The sequence below is a fragment of the Corapipo altera genome, unplaced genomic scaffold, assembly GCF_003945725.1.
Source record: "Corapipo altera isolate COAL_440 unplaced genomic scaffold, ASM394572v1 24b, whole genome shotgun sequence".
Lineage (NCBI taxonomy): Eukaryota > Metazoa > Chordata > Aves > Passeriformes > Pipridae > Corapipo > Corapipo altera.
The window spans coordinates 9,649,482-9,676,219 of record NW_020884888.1 but is presented as its reverse complement, the minus strand read 5'-3'; the positions used below and the strand labels follow the sequence as shown (position 1 = coordinate 9,676,219).

The 26,738-nt window shown below is 36.1% G+C and overlaps 1 long non-coding RNA gene across 1 annotated transcript; it reads left to right on the top strand.

The window, feature by feature from the left end:
* Positions 1 to 2,046: 2,046 nt before the first annotated feature.
* Positions 2,047 to 24,421, top strand: LOC113947377. Its single transcript, XR_003527696.1, has 3 exons — positions 2,047 to 2,217; positions 15,094 to 15,254; positions 24,248 to 24,421. It is a non-coding gene; the product is annotated as an uncharacterized LOC113947377 (long non-coding RNA).
* Positions 24,422 to 26,738: the final 2,317 nt, after the last annotated feature.

Genomic DNA, 26,738 nt, shown 5'->3' with positions numbered 1-26,738 from the left:
CCATGATGTTCTATGGTCTTTCTGGTTACCAGTTCATCCTCTGTACCCATTGTACCACTTCAGGCACAGGTCCAAAGCTCTGGAGCTTCCTTGGGACTAGTATGAGCGTATATTTTGACATCATTAGGATCTTTCTGCACTCTCCAAATCTTTATTTATGTAACATAAAACACATTTAATGAAGTTAATAGATTTTTTCCTAAAACAGAAATTTTATATGCTTTCTTAAGCATATGAAAGATCACAGAAGAAAAATAAAATATAGAAAACAAAACTTCAATAGATTTTAATGTTCATTCATAACAACAGGAATTTTCTGGACTATGCTTTCTCATGTTTTTATCCCAAAGAACTGAGGTCATACATACTTTTTAAAGAAAGATCTTATTGAACGCACATAACCATGCCAGGGTCAGTTCCCTCCATTTTTTGTAATACAACAAAATAAATGTTACCCAGTTTTAGGCATGACAATTAAAGCTTATTCTTCTACCCTGGGGAAAATAATTTCACTCCCCCAAAATTTTTGATTTGTTGGATACATACCAGGATAGAGTTAAAATTAAGACTCTCAGATTATTATTATTTTTTTTTTTAAGAGAGGTCTTTTCCCATTAATATGCATTGTAGAATTCCTACCAGTTCAGTGGAAGTGGAGATAAACTAATGCTGAAAATATTCTCTACACACTAAACTTTTGAGAAGAGCTGAGATGGCAGAAGCAAATGAGGATTTTGTGAGAATTTCAACTTGAAATAAAACTTCTAATCCAGTTTCAAGCTACTTCAATGTTGCTTGAAATTTTTTAAAAGAGTTTGTTTACTTTTTATTTAAAAATTAATTTTAACAGTTTAAGCAAGACTGTTGGAGATTTTAAGGGCTTTTATTGAAAACAAACAATGAATCAGGTACAATTAGTTTCAGTGGGACTGAGTATCATTTGCTTTAAAAAAAATTGAGGAAAGTGAATTTTGTCAGATTTTAAAAAAGGGTCTCCAGCCTATAATATAATTATTTTAAAAGACAAATCACAAAATAGTAGAACTTCAGACTCATTCTCTTAGGAAAAACAGATATATAATTTATTTAAAAATAGATGTGCTTTCTCTAACAAAAAAAGGGAAAAAAAAGTTGTTTGTTCATCAATTTTGTATGTTTTACAACTTTTATTAACAGAAGCTACCTTTACTACATAGATGAAAATGTGCAAGAGGCATCTTCCATAGTCTCTGAACTCAACGATCTATTACATAAATGCTTTTACTCTCTGGACAGAGGGAGAGAATATAAACTTTGACAATGTGTTTCAGTCCCAAATCCAGCATATTGCTGGCCTACTTCAGATACACAGGAGCGCTCACCCAGAAAGTTGCATCTCCCAAAATGTCAGCCTTGGGGCAAGCTGCTCTCCCACTCACCACAGCTACTTGCTAAGAAGAGAGCAGGAGCTCTGCACCCACCTGTCATCCCAACAAGCAGCTTGTATGAAAATGCAAGGGAAGCTGGAGCAGTTCTTCATTCCTGAATGCAACTATCATAATCCAAGTGCAATCTGATGCAGTGAGAATGTAGGTATGAAGTGGGAAATATTCCAATTCTCTGTGCTAATTTCTGTTTTATTTTGATGAAATTCAGAACACATGTAACAAAAAAATGTCTGTTTCTCATCCAAAAGCTGCTTTTAGGAGGAGCAATTCTCAGTGGGAAAAGGTCCAGTCTTTGTTTCTGTGACAGCTTGACAGGAAGCACTCATAGCTTTTCAAATCTGCTAAAAGCCACTTGGTAGAATATTAATCTGTTTCAGAAAGTGGAATGTTATACTAAATCAACCAGAAAATTATTCTGGTTCAGATGCTATTTCTATAAAATGCCTGTCCTTTCAGCTCATCTCAAGCTTAAGTTTCATGGAACTTAAGCAGCTCCTTACCAGTAGGAACACCACTGGACACATTGCTGAGAAATTGTTTCATTTTAAACATACAGTTTTATGTTTCAGATATTAGTCATAAAGATTACTTGTCTCCTTCTTCCCCTGCTTAGCCACAGTCAGGGCAAGAGATTAGCAGGAGATTAGCAGCCAGACAGACCCAGAAGATTTTCAGTATCATCCTGTCTATTTTGAAGGACTCTCCTGCAACTCCCCACTGTCTCATGCTGCAGAAGGCACAGGAGTGAAGAATAAATGCTGGCAAAAGAAAGGAAAACTGGAAGAAACAGGTTGAGATCTTCCCAGCACTTTCTGTATATTGCAGCTGTATGTCTTTGATCCCTTTCTGAGAGAAGTGCTGGTGGTTCCTCTGAAAATGCTGGTTGGCATGTGAACACTTGAGTAAGAGGAAAGTACAAGGACAGAATGAGCAAGCCCTGCAAGCCAGCCAGCCACAGATGCTTTCCTTTAGTGCATAGTTCCCACTCAACACTCAACATCCATCTTATTAGATGGAAATCTACTTGGGAGAGAAAAGTTCCTGTGAAACTCTGCTCCAAAGAGCAAAGTCATAAACTTCTGAAAAGCATACTTGGACAATTATTGGAGAAAAAAAAAAAAAAAAAGAAAGGGTTAAAGGGAACAAAAATGGACAGTCAGGTCTGAAAAGTATCCCTGATATAGGGATACGCAGGAGTAGAAGGAGAACAAGACAGGACTTGAGCTCTGAAGGTAAAGGAGACAAAAATAAAAAGGTAGTTGTAGAAAATAATAAAGAAGTTTATATAATTACTACAGTATTTTCCTTTTCTGAACATTAGAGTGAATGCTTGGATCTGTTTTCCTTTACTGTCATAAGCCGCTGTGAAATGCATTAGAAAGGTATAATTTGCATCACATATAGCAAAATATAGGAATTGGGTGCCTACGCGTAAAAACAAGTGCAGACAGCTGTTTGTTGTCTGTGGTTTTGTGTGAAACCAGGTTTAATACAGAAGCTGTAAAGTCAAAGGATATATTACCTATAGGACAACCCTGTACATAGGACAACTGGGCTTCTAGGCTGGGTCAGGCTGATGTGCAGAGGCTGGGAACACAACTGTCTGTCTTATTTATCTAGGTAACATGTCAGTGAGAGAGAGACACAGTGGTCTAGCACAGGACCACATTACCTCTCTCTCCACTGTCTTTTTTATAGGGAGCTATAGCAAAGGGATGACTTTTAAGTACTTTAGTTTAAGTTGCAGAGGCCTGTGTATGTCACTTGGAAAATCAAAAGGGTCACAGGAAATGTTTCTTTGTATTGGAAAAAAAAATCCATCAGGGAGTCTAATGAAAAAAATGCATATTTTCTGTGCAGAAAAAAAACAGTTTTCTGACTTGTTCTGGGATAAATCTTGTTGTCAATCAACATGGAAGACAATACGCATCCACATACTTTAGTATATTTTTAGGTATTATTTTGCTCACTTGAAAAAAAAAGAAAAAAAAGAAAAGAATAACCCTAGGCAATTGTATTAAACCAGCAACACTGCTTTGCTATATGAAAGGTAAAATTGTAAAGCCAGCTGCTCAGAGTAAGGAAAAGCTGCAATGAAGGTTACCAGTGTTCCTTTTGTGCATCTGCATTGGAATTAATTACATAATCATACAGCATTTTTTTAAAAAACTCCTGCCTTATTCAGTGCACAGTATGAAGGGAGCTCACTGAATGGGTAACTTCAATATTTCAAATATGGGGAGCTTTCAATATTCAAGTGATTGATTCCAAATACTTAAAAATTGATTTGGTTTGCATACAAATTGATCCTGAATTAGGCAATGGTTGTGTCCATGATGAAAACACTTCAGTTAAATGACACATAGAGAAAGCTTAATTGATACTTTATGGTTTCTCAGCAGATGTCTATATTCAAATGGAATTACTGTAAAAGAATTTTCTAGAAAGATGTAGGTACTGTATCTGAATAAATCATTTGCATTTGCTCAAATGAAGTTATATGCAGTAGGAGGTGCTGGTTATACCAGCAAGTCATAAACATACTTTTATTTTTGTATCTCTTTTTTCAAATTGTGCATTAAAATGAATCCAGAACGGGACTGATTTCCTGTATATTATGTCAGCTTCATGCTGATGCAACTCTCTTAATTGCACTCTTTTACCACCTAACTGCCAGTTATATCAGTAAAACCCAGTCTGTACACATTTATACTGTATTTATTGTCCCATTATTTCTCTTTATAGAAAAAATAAAATCGTATGAAAATTCTGTAGGGCTAAGAATTTGAATTCTAAATAAAAAGTGGGGCACAGTTGAAACCAGTGGCAAAGACCATAAGAGTGAAAATTCGTATGTAGTTTCTAATAAGACTGTGAGCTCCGGTTCATTTTCCCCCTCTGACGGTCCCAGTGTGAGTCTGCTTTTACTGTGTATCTTTGTAACCCTATTGTCTCCACGTACTAAAGCTCTCACAATGCTAGGAAGAACATGATGCAGAAAAAGAAATGCAGATCAGATATCAGTACGTGAAATAAAATGCTGACAGTTCTTTTAAATCCTTTCTGCAGTTTGATTCAAATGCTGTGACTAGGTTGCTGTGGTTAAGATTATTAGGCAAAATATTTTCCCACAAGAAACCACTACTTTTCTCCACTTAATTACCAGATGTTAAAAAAACCTAAGTAGTTATTCTTCTGGAAACTCACCTGTGCCTTTTAGCTAATTACAGGAAACTTCTAAGTTATTTCATGCAGCTTTTGCTATGATGTTGCAGGATTCTTAATGTTAACAATGGTCTGTATCTACAACATAGTCTAGCATGACGCCATAACCAATAGTCATTAAATTAGCCCCCTTCAAACAAGAGTTTTGTCAAACAGGTAGAATCTGTACTGTTTCAGAGTCTCTTGATCCCTGCTTCATTCCCATGGCTGGGAACAGAAGAGAGACCTGAAGTCCCATATTGTACAACTCAGACCCCTCTCAAACTATGAGGGTAAGTTCATAATTTTAAAGGTTTTAAAAAGTTAAACATTCTATAAGACAGAACAGTAAACTTTCAAATGCATGGATTAGGGAACACCAAAACTTCTATATTTTACTGGAAAATGGGGAATCTTTTGTGCCATTTCTGCACAGCTAGGGCAGCACAAATGAGTCATGAATGGCTAAAATGCCTGTTCATTTTGTGGAGATATAAAGGATTCACAAAACTGAAGACAGTGGAGAGTTGGACTATTGATATTTTAAAGGGAGATGAGTTTCATCCATTGAGATATAGAAAGAGGAGTCTCAAAGATGCTCAATTGATTAATTTCTTGAGGGTAAGAGCAAACTTTCAGTTTCAGTTTGTGACTTACCCTACAGTTTCTACTATTTGAGCAATGTGTTTGAAGTTAGTTTTTCATGTTTGATAGATTTCCACCTCCAGTCTGGCAGAGGTTAAAGTTGTACAATTGAATTAGCCAGCTAAGCCATTAATGTGCAGTAGAACACACTCCTAATTTATTATTCATCTGACCTGTTGTGAATCCAATCCCGAAATTACAATTTCTTAAAGGATTGTAAATAACTAGAACTACAATTCTTTTATAAACTACTTCTAGGTTTAGCAGATGGAAAAGAACTGTGATAGACACTCCAGGTAAGTAGTTACAATTTCAATTCAATCTGTTTTTATGGAAATGTCACAGAAAGTGTTAAAATCCATGTAGGTATTAGTAATTTTTATTTTAATTTTACTTTATTATTTAGTGTTATGATTACAAATATTTTGTTGAAGTAATACTGTAAGCATGTTATTGCAGTTGTAGCACTATCGGAGTTCTGATTAGCACTACATATGGTAGTAGGTCCTCATGTTTCATAGTCTTCTCCAGCAGCCTTCCTACAGTTATTTATAACTCTGTCAACAATATTAAAATCTTATGGCTTGGGGTTATTGACTTGTAATGATCATCTCTGCTTATGTTTACAGTGACAAGTCATGTTATCTACTAAGATCAGAAAAAAGTCAGTGTTGAGAATACAACACCCATACCATGTGTGCTTTGGCTCTTAGTTTTGGACTAGCTCTAGCCTGATTCCACAGGTAGGATTACTAGTACAAGTGAACATACTCTAAGGGCACATCTTCAGATATAGTTTCATAAAAAATTAATCCTACATCTTTCCATGATATGAACCAAAATGGAATTAGTTGGGATGGTCAAACTTCAAACACAGTTAATTTTAAAACAGAAAGTGAAGTCAATAAAAATTGTCGCTGCCACTACTTTACAAAGTATGCAAAAATGTGTAAACCAGTATGATTTTCATGAAAATAGCAGAAATCATCCAACTGCAAGTCTTTCATCTGCAAATAAAATTGATCATAAATTCAAAGATTCTCTCTGTAATTTTTTTTTTTACTTTTGTATATGTTAGAAAAAAATAGAGAAAATTCTGTTCTTGGGGATTTCCTAGTTTCCTTGTTGAAAAACAGTAACAAAAATAAAGAAATAAAAATTGATAGCTTGTCCATTTGAAAATCAACCAATTTTGAATGATACATTGATAAGCAACAGGTTTTTTTTCCAAGAAAATACCTTTTCATTTTATTCTTGTCCTTTTTAAATAAGAGCACATATATAAATTTACAAGCATTATTCCTAACTCCCTTACAGGAGTTATTTCCTGTTACTTCTTGCAAGACTAGGGTTGTGGTTGCTATAAATTCAGTCTGGAAATGTATATATTGGAATTGGGGTCTCCCACATCCATTGTGAATTCAAAAGCTAAGGAAAAGGATTAATTTCCCCTTGGCCTGTGAATGACATGCAAATTTCCCTGACAATTTTCCCAGAAAATTAAATGTTCCCAGTATTTAAAAATTTCAGTATAGTTTCTTATTTTCAATAATTGGCTGGTACTATCTCTTAAATTTGATCCAAATTCTCTAACTGGTTTACCTGATGTAAACTGCCTTTCTTGCAAACAAACCATTCAAGAAACTGTTCACAGTCTATCAGGTAAGTTTTTCCCTTTGCTTCTTCAACTTTTTTTTATTGAATCACTGGCATTTTTATTCCAGTAATACATCTTTCCTCCCACAGAGACAGGGCCCCCTCATAGTAGGCACACAGAATGAGAGACAGTCCTTGGCCCGTATGGTTTATTAATTGGCTGGATAAATGATGGGAGGTGGAGCCCTGCCTAAGGTGATAACAGAGGTCACTCATCAAACCAGCACTGGAAGCTATTACTTATTACACTGAAATCCAGTGTCACGCTGAAGGACCTCCTAACAGTATTTAAAATGCACAGTCATTCAGGCTGGGGAAATATAAATTAAGCATGTTATTTAAACACATCTCCCACTGCCAGTCTTTCTCTATACTTTTTTTCTTTTTAATCAGAAAAAAATACCCTTTAAGACTTACATAGCAGATATTTCTTTCTGTTCCTTCAACTAATTTCTTTATATTTGTCCTGTTCTGGAAAAACACAGAGAAATCAGGTAAATCATTCTTCCAGCCTGTTATATACATGCACTTTGAAATGCCAGATAAAATTAAAGAGCTAAGAAACAATTCCAGCATCTTCTTAACAAGACTAGAATTACTGGCAGGCCATAAGGCTCTATTACTTGTATTTAATAGGAATTAACCTGTTCTTGTTTGTAGTGTGTCACTACTACACAGACCTCCTAAGCTTTGTCACACCTCCTCCTCTAATGCTTAATGAGGTGTTCTCCTTTCTTTTCACAATTTTTTCCCTCACTCTAAAAAAATAGTGTAATCATTACTAACCGTTAGCTGACATGCCTGTCAGCAAAGGTGTTCTTGATGTCTCACATACATGCTTACCTAGGTTTTGAATACTGAATTTATCTAACTGAATTTCTCAGACTAGGCATAAGAAACATAGACACATTTCCTCTCTTGCTTAATTATTATTTTGTTTAAAAAAATCATCAAATATGCTTCTTTACGTCACTCTATATGGAAACAATGGAAGGAGATTAAAAAATTAAGACCTTCTATTCATACTGTTCCTTGTGAAAAAGGAAGCTTTCATTGACTGTATTCTGTGGCAAAATGGATTATCATAAAACATGGCATCATGCTTTGCTGGGAAAATGTGTCATCTGTTTTGCTTTAATCTCATTGTGGAGCAACTGTCACAAGCGTCTTCTGTATGAAATTTTTCTTTATCCCATTTGACTAAGAGTAAATGTCAATGCAAGGGCACCTAAATAAAGCAGAATAGCAGATATTTCTGTAGCTATTACTATTGCTGTCAATGGAGTTTAACATCAGATCAATACAGAGAGGAAAGTGATAAGCATATTGCTTTCCGGGGACTGCAAAATGTCTTTAAAGCAAAGCCAAATATGTTAAACTCTCAAACATCTTACTTGCTGGATAAATGTTGCTTTCTGTGAACTTTTCCTAAAATACCAAAAAGATGGATAAAATAGATCAGTTTTGCAATCTTTGGGCAACATTCTCAGTACTGTGAAGAATCCTGTTCTTCAACTAACAGAGAACAATTCTGCTTAATATAACAGTAATTTTTACAGTGAGTGTTATATTCTGCTCCCCTTCATCTTAGGTGAGCACGGAGAGCAGAAAGTTATGATGAGATTACAAATAATAAAATTAATAAAGCTTCATTTTTTAGCTTGTAAAATGGGATTGAACTCACTCATTCCCAAAATTACGAAAAAGGTAGAAGGAAAATACTTTACTATTGACCAGGACAATAGCTATGCCCTGAGATTTATCATATTTCTACTTACTTTCTATTCATGATGCGCATTTGGATTCTTGTAAATCAATATGATGTATAAACACATTTCTGTCAGGTTACTGAAATTAAGTTGTCTGGTTTGGAGAAAAATGATTTCTTAGTTTACAGGTTGCCTCGTTCTGTCTGTCTAAATGAGACAGAGATCCAGATATACTGCCTAACACAGAGAGTGACATTTACTCCATATCTAAACTTGTTAAACGAGTTTATAAAAGCATGAATTAAGTTGTTTGTGGGTTGCAGAATATGCTTCCATCTTCTACTGTTTTTACATTCTTGAATTCTGGATTTCCTGTTTAGTTCTGGTGGTCAGTCTGTGGATTTCCAAATAAAGAGTGAATAGGATCTGCTACATGGATGAAAAAAAGGTCTACTGCCTTTCCTTTCCTTTCCTCCTTTCCTTTCCTTTCCTTTCCTTTCCTTTCCTTTCCTTTCCTTTCCTTTCCTTTCCTTTCCTTTCCTCTTTCCTTTCCTCTTTCCTTTCCCTTTCCCTTTCCCTTTCCCTTTCCCTTTCCCTTTCCCTTTCCCTTTCCCTTTCCCTTTCCCTTTCCCTTTCCCTTTCCCTTTCCTCCCCTTCCCCTTCCCCTTTCCCTTCCCCTTCCCCTTCCCCTTCCCCTTCCCCTTCCCCTTCCCCTTCCCAAACCTTCCCAAACCTTGCCTTTGCCTTTGCCTTTGCCTTGCCTTCCTTTTCCAAACCTTCCCTTCCCAAACCTCCCCAAACCTTCCCCTCCCAAACCTTCTCTTTCCTTTCCCTTTTCTTTTTCCTTTTTTTTTTTTCTTGACAGTTATAAACTGAAGTAATTATAGTTCACTATTGAGATATAAAACATGGTTTCATTTCGAGTCTTAAATAGTATTTGGACTGCAAGATTCCCTTATGTGTAGGCACTGAGTGACTCATTCAAAACTGAATAGATTTTAAAATAAAACTAAAAATCCATTCTGTGAGAATGTCTTAATAGAAAACCAGTCTGAAAAATAATTGGTTACATAGAAAGAATTCTACATATCCAAAAAAGATAGTTCATTTCCTTAGTGATGTCAAATGTCACTAAAGGTTGGATTCAGTTTTAAAAGTTGTTAAATGACTCAGAGATTTTTATAAAAAATTCAATTTTTTAATTTCTACACTGATTTTCCCAAAGAATTCACCATAATTTTTAAAAAATTGTATTGTTTTATAGGCAGTGTTTTTTTTCTCGATTTCCACTTACTCTGCCATGGGATCCAAGTCTTTGTGACTCCAGAACTAGTGTCCAGGTGAAAAATTTAGCTCTAAAGTCACTTATGACAACAAGAGGTGACTAATCAGCAGAAATGGATTATCTCCCTAGCAACAGCACTTCGACTTTTATAGAAGTATCCAAGGAGCTAGCAATAAAGAAACAGGCAAAATGGAATTACCTTTGAATTAATGGCATCTGAGCAGGTAGCAGTGGAAAAGAGAATGACTTTGGTATACCAACCCAGGAGGCCCAGAGCATAGGAAACATAGCTCCTCTCAGCAGCTCAGACACAAAGGTTTTGGCTTCTGCCTTCCGTGACAGCATCCTACTGAGCACCACGTTATGTCTGGCTCTTCACTCATCCAAAACACTCAAAACCTTATGTTCGGATTGCCTAACTGACGAACTAAAGCACCCAAATATTTAACCAGGTTACTCAACCACAACAACAGATTTCTTTCCCCTAGGAGAAAGAAGTTTTCTAGAATAGGGATTTTTCCTTTGTAGGAGGCTGAAAAGGCCTTCTGTAAGAAATAACGACTTTTGCAGCTTCTGTCTTAAGTGCAAGGCACATTTCTTTGATTTTATCTACTCTGATATCATATACATGGGTAGATGTAGGTGTGTGTATATATCACGTTCGAAGAAAAATCCAGCTTGCTCTAGACACTGGATAGGAGTGGAAAAAGGAGTTCAGTGCCTCTCTTCATACAGTACTGAGGACCATTCAGCTACTACAACAAAAAATGCAGTAAATCAATCAGAAGAGGACATGAAAGGTTCTCAGACAACTTTCCCACCTGACAAGTTTGCTTGCTCTGAATGACCCCAGAATACAATATATTCTGAAGCGTGTGGGAAAAGAGCAGTGAAATGTATTGACACATAGGTGGGAGAAGGCTGTGTCACGCAAGGTGTTACACAGCCTGCAATTTCTTTCTTTTTATAGAGCAAGAACAAAGAAAAATGGGTCTAGCTTATACATCTTAATAGACTGTAGCTCATGGGCTTCCTGCCAAAGGGTTAAGTGCTGCTGTTTGGCCCTTGGTTTCAAAGACAGAAATGGCCATCTTTCAATAGTAGATGTTCCTATGCTAAAGAAGGAGCAGGTGGCTGAAGGGAGAAAAACAATTGTGAATAGAACAGGGAAATAACAGCTGTGATACAATCTTTCTTCTTAGCTGAGCATTTAGTTTGAGGTGGGGTTTCTTTTTTTTTTTTCTTTTCAGTTTTAGTTCTGAGAGGGATTTCTATGGAAGATTGGTTTCAAAGGAAGATATTATTCCACTATGATACACATTTAGATGCATTTATCACCAAGCTTTTGAAGGATTCTAGCAGCATTTTATGAAAAAAAAGTTAACAATTGTTCATGGAAAATATCTGACAGCAAGGTCAAATGAGCGACGAAGGAGGTGACATTTGTCCATTAAGCTCTTCCTACAGCATGAAACTAGTTGACCAAGAAAAGCATATAGCATTTAAGGATTTAGTCATATTTTCTATGGCAATAGTGTACTTTTTTGTGTGCTAAAGAATGGAAATGAATTTTAATGCTTATCAGGCACTTAGGCTATCTTATATGAAACCAGATTTGGCAACTCCTCCTGCAGCTGTTGCAAACAAGTCCAGCCAATCATCAGTACTTGTGTGTTTCATTCATCCCTCTGTAAGAGAAACAGAGAAGCAATAGATTCAGAACATTTTGAAATTCAGTTTTAACAAAGTGGATGATTTTCTTTGCAGAGCCAAGTCTTTTAGTTTGTTGTTGTTGGGTTTTTATAATAATTTCACCAGCGGAATTGGATTGAGATTGCTGCCTTCACAACTACAAAAAGCAAAACAAAACTGTTTTCCAAGCTTCTAACAACTCTGGGTTTCACCAATGTCTTCTAATGGAGAAAAAGTGTGCGTATAGCCCATTTTGAGTTCTGCAACCAAAGCTATCAAAACCACACCTGTGTGTTTTTGTCCCACGTGATCTGGTAGCATGTTCTTAACTCCAAGTGCCACATCAAGTAACAGGAGACTTATCTGGTATATATATATATATATAACTTATTTGTACCAATATGCGAGCAATTCATGGGGTACTCTAAAAGATTGTAATGTAGCGAACAATATTTGTATTAGTTAAAATAATCATGATAATGGATTCTTTATAATTTTTTCCAACTTTCACTATACATTTGGTAAAATCCAGCATTTTGCGTCTGCTTCTACTTCATTGAATTGTCAGTTGGATCTATATGAGGCATGTACAGGAAACTTCTATTCTGATAGGCAGTTATTGACATGTTCTTTAGTTGCAACTGATCATGGCACAAGTTTCAGGAGACATTAATTTTGCGTACTCATTGACCCTTACCACTTCAAAAAAGTGACAAGTGTCTATGTCAAAGTCTACAATCTGATTAACTAGTAGCAATTAAATTGTCAGCTGCATGATAGGCCTGTCTAGTCATCTGCACAGCACTTTCAGGTGCATGCTCTCCTGATAATTCCTCTCTTTGTAGTTATTCAGGTACAGACACTCAGATGCTTAAATATTTCCAAAGCTAACCTATCGTCTCTCACTATAACACATTGAGTGTAAACTGAAGTATGAAATAAATTCTTTAAAACCACCAGAATGTCAACTTGATCTATTTTAATTTTTGGTGTTTTGATTATTTTACCAAAAATCTGTCTCGCTTGCTGCTGTTGTTTTTGCAGCATTGTTTGCTCATCTTAGTTTGGCTTGGTTTGGTTTGGTTTGGTTTTCTGGGAAATTGGTTTGGTTTTCTGGGAAATTGGGCTGAAGACCATATACATGTACATATACATATCACAACTACATAGGAGTAGCAGTAATGGTGCCCAGGAACCACTGATTACTTGATTTTGGAATGAAAATGGTGTCTTAGAAAATCTTGATAGCTGTAACCTTAAAGTAAACTCCTTCAGCCTCAGTGATTTTGTATTTCTGAATGTTTTTGGTTTGGTTTTTTTTCTTATCTGAAGCTGTGATTTTGCCAATTTTCTAATTTATCTTTTTTGTCATCGAAAAATTGTGTGCATCAGTGACATTTTACTGCCTCCTTTTGACTTTAAAAGACGAAATAAACCATAAAGATAAGAAAATCTAAGCCTTTTGAGTGCATGGGCTATTTGCTATGGTACACAAAGGAAAAACGTAAAGAAATACTGAGATGCAGAATAAAACATGTAAACCAAAAAACAGTGCATAAGTAATAAAACATAACTCAACTTTGCCTTTTTTTTCCCCTCATCTGAATCCTTTATTGTTGCTCTAGTGGTATTTGATTGATCTAGTCAAAAGACATCTTCCACCTCTGACAAATCCAGAGAATATCAGCATATGCTCAGATTACACCATACTGACTGACCTACTTGGTCTTGCCTTCAAGTTTAGGCTAAGGTCTGCATTTCTGCTCTGTCAGTTGTGCGAGTGATGCACATTTGTTCTCATCTCTTTCCTCAATCATCCATCTGCAACCTGCAGTAGACTCTATTCCTGTGCTGCTATGATACTGTGATACATATTGCTGTCTCGCTTGTTTCTAGTAATATGTCAAAGATAGAAGACAAATAATTATATATCAAAATAAAGCTCTAATATACCATATCCGTGCTGTCCTAGTCCCATTTGTCCATCATTATGTTACCACTTACTCCCAAAACTGAGAAGATCTTGGACACCTTGCTGACAAATGCAGAAGATAATATAAAGACACAGTTCTGAGCAGTCTGCCCAAACCTTTACGCACTGAATGACAACTGGTTTGTTACTGTAATCTAAGGAAAAATGTGAATGCCATGATGCCACCACTGTCACCTCACTGTTTTCCATTACACTGGCTCTGCTGCCCATCCTGAAATATCTCTGCTTCAGAAAGCTCCCAGGCCTTGCATTTCCTTCATGAGAGGAGAGAAGGAAATTAATAATCTCTTAATGATTATTGAATCTCTCTAAAAGCATTATTCTATTTCTGATAAAGGTGTCGATTGGTAGGTTGGTAGGCAGGTAGTCAACCTGCAGGGTTGACTCTGCAACTATCATGACCTAGCATAATTTGGCTGCAATCAACTGTATTATATTGAGTTACCTTGTGGAGTAATTCATGTGTAGACAGTGTTAGTGGCTCTTCTCAGATTCTCATATTCATATCTACTATAAATATCCTACATAACAACCAATCTTCTCTACTAATTTTCTGCAAATTTTTATTTTCTTTTTTTCTGTGTAAGAAAGACTTACTGGCCTGGGCCTCCATTTCTGCACTTAAGCTCACCAGATCTCTCCAACTGCTTTGAATGTATAATCTAGATCTAAATCATCCATATTTGTGGGAAATTAAAGCCCTTGTCTTTGAGATTGTAGTACAGCTCTCCTTGGTTTTTTTTGTTTTGAATTAAGAAATGTAGCAGTTGGGTTTTAGGAAGGACGCTGGATGAAGCATCCTGGGAAATGAAGTCCTGAAGTACTCCCACACGTGGGCAGTGAAGTACCCATGGTGATTGGCTGTTAAGGTCACATGGTGTGACCTGTTAACCCATATATAAACTGTTGTCTCATTTGAATAAAAAGGATTTGGCCCTGAAACCCCAAGGTAGCTGGGTCTGTATAATTTATTTACTTATTATATTAATAAAGCCATAAAGAAAAGGCAAAATATTTGCTGTAAAAGAAAGGGAGCAGACAGAGGTGTGCTGTAGCCTTTTGTTAAAAATAAAAATAAAAATAAAAAAAAAAAACAAAAAAAAGCCTTAATTATCCACTTAAAAAGAGGTTGTCTGCAAAGAAAGCAGTATTCTTTCTCATTTTTGCCCGAGTGTTAGGTCTAATTGGGATACTTCAGAGCTGGAGACTAATAAGAACCACTAAGGGCTATATTGTTTAAAAGCATAGGCCAAGAAAACATACCTATCTTGGTAAGACATTAAAGATCTTTCAAAATTAGAATTTTATTTAACCTTGGAGTCAAATTTCTCATGGAAAGAGTGAAGTCTTTAGGAGGCTTCTTTGAAAATGGAATTGTTTTCCCCTTCTTTTCCTTTTTATTAATATTAAGGTGTTTTAAATGTGAAAAACCTTTCTTGCATCACTTCCCAACAAAAGGTTGAATCCTTTTTCTGTCTCCAGCCTGGTAAGCACCATCCAGAGAAAATCCCATGCACTGAGAACTGGAAAATTGCTCAGCACTCCCGAGATTTTCTGGTGACATCAGCAGACACCATCAGCCGTGCTGAAAGTGACCATGTTCCCATTAAGCTGCTTCTGAAAGGCTTCTGGGATCTCTGGAGGTAAGCTTTCAACAAGGGCTACAGGAAGAGCAGGTTGCTGGATTAGTGTGGGGAAAGTGTCAGAATATACCAAGTTTTATAAATGAGTTTAAATGTGAGAGATAAGTTGGTACAATAAAAGGTTTAAGTCAAGGCTAACTTTACAGACAGCAATGATTTGAATTTGTTTTGTCTAGATTTGTCTAATCTTCAGCTGTGAATATTTCTTCTTTCTTCATTTTCAGATAGTCACGTAGTTCTTGCCATATATTTCAATATGCATTCATCTACTTCACTTTTTTTTCCCTGTAGGCAACTTGGTTTGGTTTCAGTTGGTTTGGTTGCTTCACTGACAGGAGCAGCAGCAGTGCTTTCAGGAGTTTCTAGGTATCCCTTGAACAAAACCTGTCACTATACAAAACAAAGAATTAAGATCCTTTCCGTATCTCACATTTAGTTCCCATCCCTTTTTAACGTTGCTAAGCAGTCTCTTCCAGTGATGCTGTATCTTTGAAATTCATTAAGATGCTTCTACAATGTAAATTTGTTCTTATCGGGAAAGCTAGAGAGTATATAAAATGGAAAAGCCTCTGAAAAGCCTCAGGAAATCTCTGCCTACAAAGTATTCATACCATTTCTCTCATTGTGAAATGCCCTACTCTGAGTTGATGACTATAGTATTAGTATTAGTACCAGGAAATAGCACACAAATGCTTCTGACAAAATTGATAGGTTTTCCTTTTTTTTTTTTTTCCTTTTTTATTTGAGAAGGGGATTAGATTTTCAGAATTTAATTTTCAGATTTTCAGAATTTATTTTTGCCTTACTTCTATACCTTCCAGCTTGCATGGAAGAGAAATTAAGACACAAGAAAAGATATTAAGGTATTTAGGATAAGAACTGTGTTTTACAGGGAATTCATACAGTGAATAACACAATAGAGATAATTAATTGAGACCTCCAGGTGCTACTGTGTTATAAACACTCATTTACTGAGCATACTAATTTAGTCTCTTCAATGGACTGTGGATGTCTCTTGTACAGACATGTGGAACATAATGAGAACATTGATGCATCACTCCCTAAATGTTACACTATGCTATAGTTTTGGGGAAAGGTATATAGGAATTTTTAGTGCATTTCTAGTGCAGAAGGAGATTTCCTTTCTTATCAATGTCTACCTCTCTTCTACAGTATTGACTAGGAAACATCATTTAAGTTGTATTATGGATTCCCTAGTACCTCCATTTCCTGACCCGCAATGCGTATATCTGGTGGACACAAGTGTGACAATGACGTGTAATACACAAAGGAGAAGCGTTCCCTTTAAATTTCCTGCAGTGTGACTCTTGAGTAAATTTGGAGGCTGTTCTGTTTATATAGGTGAGAGAGGGAAAAAACTGCCTGAAAATACTGTGATAATGGAAAAGCTAACACCAAAAAGAAGTATTTAGAGATATTTTTTTAAAAAATATTACATTTAGCACACAAAATTTGCTATACTTACAGTGCCAAATACTGTAGGCTAGTAAGAGCAGATGTGGATGGCAAGAGAGTTGGAGCTGGTGATCTGATTCCTGGACTATATGTATTTTAGGATGTTTTTTCTTCTGACCAGCCCTGGACTGTTTGCACAGACTGAATTCCCTCTCACATCTGAAGTGTATTTCTTTTGCTGCTAAAGTTTCTTGTTCAATTCAAGTATTCCAGTTCAATCTCATCCCAAAAGAATCCAGTTCATGTTCTTTGAGACCAGTATATGATGCAAACCAAAAGATAGCACAGGGACCAAATTAAAACCCTAGGTAGGTATATCAGATCTGATTGCGTTCACCTTAATGTGCAAGTTGCAGTGTTAATTATTATTTTAGTATTGTTTAATGGGGTTTATGTGGCAAGGTTTTGACACCAGAGGGACTGCAAGGATGACCTCTGTGGGAGGAGGTTATGGGCTACCCTGTGGCAAACACAGCCAGTTACATCTGGCTCCACAATAGACAAAATGGAAATTGGTAACAAATAGATTAATTAATGAGTCTGTTTTGCCCATGAAGGTAATTGGTAAGTGATATTCCTATCTTTATCTGACCCATGAGCTTTCTTATCCTTTTTTCTCCTTCTGCCCCCCTGAGAAGGAGGAGTGAGTGAGCAGCTGGGTGTGCAATTTGGCAGTTTGCAAAAGCTAGCCTACCATAATTACCTATAATTATTCTGTCTCATCTGCAGTGAGCAAAATACAGAGAAAAACAATAGGGAAGAAGAAATGAAAGGTAGGTAGTTCTCTGCTAAGAAGGATAGATATGTTTTAAAAGCCTTTACATTTTAATATGTAAGCTAAAGATGTGACATCCAAAAGAATGATCATCTTACTCAATAGACAGTCACAATGCAAGAGTGTTTTACTCCGACATTTAAAGCAAAGTTTCAAATAGGCCTCTTGGAGTGGTAACCAGGAAAGAAACTTGTTGGCGTAGCTATGTAATGACATTATCTTAGATATGAAGTCATGTGTTGTGTTACCTTTCGCTCTAGCATGAAGCAACTGCCACCCTTGGTAGGTACTTTAGATTTCTGAGTCTTCTCCTTTTCAGTAGTACAGAGGTGACTGCTACCTTATCAGCTTCTTTCTCCTCCAAACAAATAGCTGCAGTGTTGCAGTCTTACTAAATACCACTGTCTTTGCATCTCCCGCTCCACTGCTCATGTAATTCAGCCTCTGCCACCTTTGGGGGCCAGGTCTTTCATCTGTCAGGAACCACTCTAGCTTTATAGGAGCTGGACAGCTGTGTTGGGCACTAAAGACTCCATAGTTATTAAAGACCTTGAGGATAAGAAAGAAGCATTCCAGCACTTAGTCAAGAATCAGATGGGGAGGACACAGGTGTTCCACAGTTAGAGACTCAGGAGACGTACCTTAGAGCCAGACCTTTCTCACACCAGATGTGATCCATCAGTCTTTGTTCAGTGGGACATTAAGGAAGACCTCGATCCCCAAAGGATGTCATTAGGAGTGAGTGAAACACAGATGGGTGTTAGAGCCTGAGAGTCAGGTCCAGAAGAAAGCATCTAGTTTGTGCCCCAAGGATGGTGCAGGAGGGCTGGCTAGGAAATCCATGCTGGAATATTGTTGTGAAGATGGTACTCAAAGACCTGTGTCCTTGCAGGCCTACAAGCCAGACTTTTTTCATGGATCAAGAACAAAGATCAGGAGATTTCACTGAGTCTGTTAGTGAGAGAAGATTTCTAGTGAAGGTCCACAAAGCTGCCAGATGGTCAGGATCACTTTGAATTACTTCAACACACTCTTCCCTTCTCCAAGAAGCTCTGTCAGAGATGCAGCCACCCTCAGGCCGAGTGCACTGAGCAAATGACAATACATTTGACACTCACTGTGTAGCAAGAACATATGACTGATTGCCTCCTTCTGTTACTCTGACATTGACAGTGGCTTTCTTCTTTCAAAGCTGCTGCCTTGCCAGTGCTGGAACTGGGCTTCTAAGAGAAGACTCCAGCTATAATCTGGTCATATGGGGCAATTTCCTAAAGGCCTGTCACTGGTTTAAGCAGGATGTTTCCCACTCAGGGACACTATAGTGATTGTTGATGGCAAAACAGAGAAAGAACCAAGAGACCTCCAACTCCCAGTGTGTCATCCAAAGCACAGAAACAATCAAGTGCTTAAAATGACTGTCACGGACCTGCTCCACATTTCTGCAAATAGCAGGCTCCTTAGCACCATATTTTGTATACATGCTAATAGGCTGAGGCAGACAAGGCTCCTGGGACAAGTCAGATTAGAACATATATCTGCTAGGAGAACCTATCAGACAGATAGAGGACACAGACTGTAGGATAGCTGGAGAGGTCAAGTTGCCTCAAGTGAAGCACAGAGGGGGCACAGCTAATGAGAGCCAGAGATGGGTTAAGGCAATGCAGATGTAACTGTCTCAAGCTGCTTAGCTGGCAAAGCTGGATATGAACTTGGCACTGCTGCTGAAGTAGCAGTATAGAATTGGCCTACAGTGCTCTAGGGAGCTTCTGCAATTGAACTGAAAGGGAATGGTGAGTGGGATTTGAGCAGATTTTTCTGTTTTATGCCTTCTCTAGAGAATGCTCCATCATCCCTGCCAGAGCTGGTTTATACCTGTGTTTCATAGCAATATACGAGGAAAGAAAATGCTGCTGATTGCAGCACTTGGCAAGTAAGTTCTAAATACTTCCCAGAGAAGAAAATCCCCAGGTCCTTTTAGGATGTCTTCCCTTGCATTTAAGGGTACCCTAAGATGAATACAGTGCAAAGATAGTTACAAGAACTGTTAACAGTTTCAGAGAATGCATCTAATCTAAGTTTGTTTAGCAAGTGAAATGTCCTCACCCTTGGTTACAAATGTAAGAAATGCGTGTTTTAAACAGGCACAAAATCAAATAGATTCTACAGTCTCTGAGACCTTTGTCTGAGATATAGATCTTATTTAATGGATCAAGGGCAAATTTTTTGTAGGAACCTCTCTTTCACAGATGGTTTGCAGCAAGCTGGCAACAGTCTGGGCCCTAGACACTACCCATCGCCAGGAATTCCAGGCATCCCTATAGAAAATCTGACTTCCAACACAGTCCCTCTCTCCTTGCCCACTTAAAACAGGAGGCAGTCCGCAGTTAATTTCTCTGGTTTGTTTCCTCTTAGATGAAGATAAGACCCAAAGAATACAGAATTTAGTTTGGGAATTTACTTGGTCCCCTGAAGAAGATTTTGTTCCAATCCCTTCCCTAACCTTTCCCTCTTGCTCCTGTTTGTGTATTTGTAGTCAGGTGCATGTTGCTCCTCTGTGTCCTCCAGTCCAGCGTCTGGTCATCTACGGTGGGGTGGGGGAGAAATTCAAGGATTTTCACTTAAGGCACCTTAATGATCCAGAGAAGCTGAGTGGGAAATGACCTGAACTCCCTCTGTAGTTAGAGAGAGATGCTCCCATGGAGAGCAATTCAGGTCACCTTGTTTGGGCTCTTGCTCTGAATTACCCTTTGGAGGAGTCTATCTATCTTCATTAATTACACAGGGAATCTAGGAAGCCAATCATGCTAATGTAAGTGCTAAAGTTTGGTGCTTGAAGTGAGGCACTATGAAAACCTCCCTTCTATGAGCTCCTGAAATCTCATGTGCCACTGCTGAAAATATATGTCTTCTCTTGTTAGGGGAGAAAATTCAGGGTGAATTTTCAACCTTTTTTATTGCACTTGACTTTAAAAAAAAAAAAAAAACACAAAAAACCACTGTCACCTTTTTCAAAATACTTTCCTGAAAGAAAAAGAATATATAGCTTTCCCACACATTCATGGTAATATGCAAAATCACTGCTAATAATGAGGACATCACAGCTTCATTCCTGTCATTGCCTTTCATTATCCTATGTGTCTTTCATAGTTACTCTGCTTGTCATATATATTTTTTATTAACACAGAAAGGCATTAAAATGAAATTTCCTCATCTATTTGTTTCTTTCCTAATTGCACACTACTTAATACTCAGAGAAATTCAGCAATGGCTGGCTTGATTTTCCTCAGTTGCATAGATGCAGGAGTTTAGTTATTTTGTTGGTTTTATTTATGTGAACTTTGTGCAGTCTTTCTTTCCACTTTTTATCTATTAGCTGTTTATACCTTCTCTTTCCTTAGCATGCATTTAATCTTGTGATGGATTTTTAGTTTCAATATTTTGAAAAGAGTTTTTTCTCTGAAAGGAGATGTATTATGTATGGCATTTCTTAAACTATCTACAGACACTCTGATTTAACTGTATTTAAAATAATTCTGCTTTCTTCATGAATTTGCTGTTAGAAACAATTGCCTTCAAGGTCTCTGTATAATTAACAGAATTTTATCCAGTATGGAAGGCTAATGCACTAATATATAAATAGAAAAACATTAGTTTCATCCCTCTCCCTGATCTTTGGTCTAAAAGGTAAGGGACCTCTTTTGCTCTTCTTTGTCTGAACTGGCTCTTAAGGCTGAAAATGGATCATTTAACAACCACTTTCATGACTTTACAGATACATTTATAATAAGGTTGGCACATCACCTTGGTGCCTCATCCATCTTGACATTTTTCCTCCAAAGATGGTAAATGAGCCAGAAGCATTTAAGGAACATTTTCCTAGACAGTCTAAGAAAGCTTTGTACAGTATTCCTAGTACTCAGTGAGATTTGTGACCTTGATTTCAGTGGCGTTTTGGACCAAAATGGATCTCTTAGCTTTAGAGTTAGCAGAGTAATATATTTGGGAAACATGACCTCATCTAGCTCATGGTTTGTTTTGGGATTTTTAGGAAGGAAAATTTAATGCAAGATATGTTGTAGTTTGATATCAGAATAATAATAAAGAATTAGTAAATGAGAGATGCTTGAGCAAAGGTAGGACTGACAGGCCTTTACAGTCCTTCCTGTAATATAGTAGAAACCTAATGTCATGCACAGGCCTAAGTGTCAGGCATTTTTTGATACAAAAACTGGATTCTAAGATGCTAATGCTGGTTGGCCTTACTAGGACTAGTGTAATCATCCTGGGTAATCATCCCACAACTATTGATTTGCATGAAGGTTGTCTTTAGGTATTGTTCCATATGACTAGTTAGATTTATACGATGCTCCTATACAAGTGCACTGCTGTGTTAATAGAAAAATTCAGACTATTGTAAAGTTAGACCTAGATTTAAAAAAAGATAACTGTTGCAATGATGTGAGAAGTGCAAAAGCAGCAAATCTGTTACCATAAATACACAATGAAAATAGAGTTTATAAGTGTAGTGTCTCCTTACAAAAGACTGTAGGGTAAACATATCAGAGTTATTTTGTGTTCTTATTTCCACCCTCAGAAAGTCTCATGCCCTCAGAAATTCCTCTGCCCTCATTTTTATGGAACTGAAAAATGGAGGCTTTACATAAGGATCTGAAAATTTAGTTTAGACTCTTATCTTTTAGAAATTTTATTTCATAAAGCAAACCACCCTTTTTTAAGTACAACACATAGATAAAATTCTATCAGTTAGTGAGAAATTATATTTTTGTTTAATATTTTAGCAAAAATACAGCATAAGTGGGAATTTGTGATAAGCTAAAAAACTTACATTTTGCTAGATAATAGTGTTTATAGCAAATTTATTTGTACAAAATTTGTTTTAAAGAGGGTAAAGGAAACCTATGGATTTTCTGTGTTAGAAAATTAAAAATATCAGCAGTATCTAAATATCTGATCCTTCAGGAATCCTCTCAGGAAAATTAATTACAGGAAATTAGGTAGATGACAGAAAATGTAATTGTGATTGACTTTTATCTGGTTATTGTTTAAAGAAAATAAACATAAATTATTGATCAATTTTAGCTTTTTCTGTCATATTTGCTGCTCTGAGTCTTAGATAAAAAAAGGATCTCATTACATTAAAAAGTCATCCCATTGGAGGATCAGTTGGAGAACATAGGCATAGCACTCATATGTAATGCAGTCAACAAGACCAAATATATTTAAATGAACTGAAGATATGGTCATGGCCTCTGTTGTGTATTATCATATAACCCATAAAATGAGGCAACCAGAATACATTTCAATTCACATGTCTCAATTGTTTTATAATAGAAAATTTTGTGGCCGCATAATTAATATTTTAAGACGCTGAGTAGGAAAACATTATCTCATTTCTATCCAGGGAACGTAACTGAAATAGGTGAAATGCAGATATATAACACTAAGAATCCTTTACCTATATGGTTACTTTCTTCAGTCCATGATAACAAATTTGCTTTGCCTAGAATAACATAACAAAATTGAAATTTCCTCAAAGGTGGTAGAACCTTCTCCAACAGTAGCTATCTTCTGCACCTCTGATATTGGGGCATGGCTTGGAAAGGGTTCAGAACACTGAGAACATGGAAGGCCCAAGGGATGGCTTAGGATTTGCTTCTTAATTAAGAATTCTGATGGAGTCTAAAAACCTGCATTAATGAAGACCACAAAGAAATAGATATGCAGAATACATCCAAGTCTTGCAGGATCTGTCTTCTTTGTAACTCAAACTTCAGCAGTGTACAAGTTTTCATTAGCTTTGTAACTAATAGTGACAAAATAACTCAATATCTTGAACTTTTCTAAAGGCTGTGGTGGGATTCATTAAAACCAGGGGAATGTCTTTTACCCATTACATCTCTGTGATTTGTTGGCTCTGTCTATTTCAGGCGGTGTTGAAATGTCTAACAATACATATAAACCAGAACTAATATTGTTTTGGCATTAAAGTTACTGCACGAAGAGTGATCATAATATTTGATGTGTAATTTAGCTTTGGCTATTCTTCTACCAGGATTTCTTTAGCCCTTGGAGGTTCATAATGTTCTAGGAAATGTGAATTTTCATTTTCTTAAGACAATATACTGATTTTTCTCTGACAGAAAGATGTGTGCCTTGTGTATTGTTAGCCCCAGGATGTCCTGAAGCAGATATCTGCCTCAATGGGCCTCTTCCTAGGAGACTGATATAATTAACAACTGAATATATAAATCAACCAATAAACTCACTACTGTAAGGAAAAGCTAAATTGTTTTTGTTGGGTTTTGAGCTTTGTTTTTAAAATGCTAATTTTTACCATAACTTTGAATGAAAATTTCAGGTATCATTTGCAAAAAAATCTTTTTTTTTAATGAGGTTACGGACCCAGTTCAGGTAATTGCCATCATCTTCTTCTTACCTTCTTTGCAGCCATATTCTCTCAATTTTTCTTCTTAATTCCTTTGCAGATGCATATGAACTTAATCTACCCATACTCAGAACTGGATAGATACAAATTTGGGCTGAAATGAAAAACCCCTTTATAAAGCTCAAGTGCCAGTCAGAGGTTATTCACATTCTATCAGGCAGCTACCTACTCACATCCCTATGCAGAAGGAATCTGAATCTCAAATTCATAAGCACACCTTTCTTTTACATTGAAATTATATATTTAAAGCTTTTAAAATTTCCTCTTGCCTTACAGCTGTATCTGTGTATCTGGCCATGTAACACTGAAAATACTTCAAGAGAAGCTTGAAGAATGGTGTCACCTGGAGTAATTGCAGAGTCAGGTATCTGGCATCAGTGTACAATTTGTCTGAGGAAAATGGAACACTATTTTCAAAGATTATAATAGTATCTTGCAGTTTACCTGTGAAATTTTTGCCTAGATAAGTAAGTAATTCTGATAAAGATTAAAATCAGGTGTTTTCCATCTAAAATTGGATATTTCTCCAGTAATCTATTGAACTTTCTATTGCTTATGGTTCTAATCTCAAACCTAGACTGGGACTTTCGGCAGGTCTGTGTGTCATAGTTTTTGAACACTTTTTCCATGAGACATTCCAGGTGATTTATAAATGCCTTCTGCAATACCCAAAGAAACCTATTTCTTTGTTACTGCTAAGATTTTCATGCAAAGATCTAGAGAAAAGAATTCAGAATTATAATTTAGATAGCTCAGGGTCATAGAAGTTTTTGTAATCTCATTTAATGTAGTTCTCACATCTCATTAGAATATGGAAAAAAATAGTATTTGATGAAGCATTCAAAGTCCAGAAAAAATAATTATGGTGTCTGGAACATTTAGATCATGAAATAATGTATAATAAATAAGTTACTTTTATTTATTTGTTATATTGCTGCTGTTACTGTTAGGCCCAAATGTAGATAAAGTGTTCATCCAGCAGTAGGGCAAAAATGACAATTTGTTAAAAAATGTTATGTTGCTTTTTGTGTATATATACACACAAAATATATACACACATATATATACACATGTAAAATCACTGATGTGATTGTTGATTTGTACCATTAAAATAAAGAATATGACACTCTTAAGTTTTAGAAGTATCTCATCAGTGACAAAATCTGTGGGAGCAAAAAGTAAAATTGCAGGATTGAATGAAAGCAACAAAAATATCACAGGATACATGAATATTATATACCTATATTATTTATTACATGAATATTATCCTCAAGTCAGTTTAGTCACAGTATCTTTTAAAAAATTTTAACTAGCTAACTTTTCCTGTAAGTAACTGAATTAGCTGAATGTCAATAAGTAAACATAGAGAAGACTCAGATGAACTGCCATTTTGTTGTGTTAAGAAAACTTGGCATGGCCAAATAAACACTTGACACAGAAGGAGCCTCACTTGATCTCTCCCTTCCTTTCAGAGAAGATGGGAGCAAGATTTGGCCATGATCTTATCACACTAGAAACATATTTTTTGATTTTTAAAGAAAAAAATTAGATCTTTTAACAGCTGAGTCAAATGAAAAATAAGCCATGTATGCTTAGTAATAAGCATGTTTCAAATTACTTCAACGGACTTCATGTGCTTTCTCATACAAAAGACAATTTGAGATCCTCAGATGAGAAAATGAATCCTATCTACAGTTTGTCCAGAGAATTATTGTTATTGAGGAAACAATTTTTGTTTAGTAAATACATATTTATAGGATAATTGATGTCTCTGGTAAATAATATATGATATGTTAATATGATTAATTTCCACCATTCATTTCTAAATTAGCTAAATATGTATTTAACAAACTTACTTCTGAGACGAGCTTAATCACCCATGGGCAAAAAGAAGATTAAAATTGAAACAACAGGATACATTATGTTTTGTTGTCAAAACAAACCAAAACAAAATCCAATTCATAATTTTCCTTGCTAAAGGAACTGTCATTTTATGCCTGCACAGAAACAATGAAAAAATCCTTGGCCTCATCAAATGACAAAAGCTAAGAATCTGAACTATTATTTTCAAGGAAAATATAAAGTTATAAGGAAGAATATGTCCCCTGGAATCAAACCATGAAGTATCTGAGAAAAGTCTAAAGCAGGACCACCTACCATTAGCCCTTTTTTGTTACAGGCTATCCAAACAACTCTGTGAGTAGAACCATGCAGTTATCAGACCAAAATACTAATTACTATATTAATGGTTTATCATTGATTCATAAATTTAACTTGTAAAAGACAGCATTGATTGCTATACATAAAGTGATTCAAACTGCTTTCTCATAAAGCAAGAAACAGATATTTTTTTTTCTTTTGGAGGGAGGAAGTCAGTTCAATAGAAGCAAGGGTAAATTTCAGTGGCAGGAAGAATGTCTTCTGGGAATATCATTTACACTTGTGAAGTTTGCTAGAAGATATACTAAGTCATCCTACAAAAATTATACTCCTCCTTAAATGTGATTTTAGGATGGAGCTGTTTGGAATGCAAAATTTATTTAATAAGAAAAATTAAGACTAGGGAAGAGTAAAGTCTGTGATTTTAAAACATTTACATTTTATTATACCATCAAATATTACCTACCTCTTGGGTCACAGAAAATATGCCTGTATTTAATCACTAATATGCTTTGGATTACTTTCTACCCTATTTAGTGATTATTGTGTTTACTTTGCATAATACAAAAGTAGTGTATTACATGATAGAGCCAGGCACCTCAGTGAA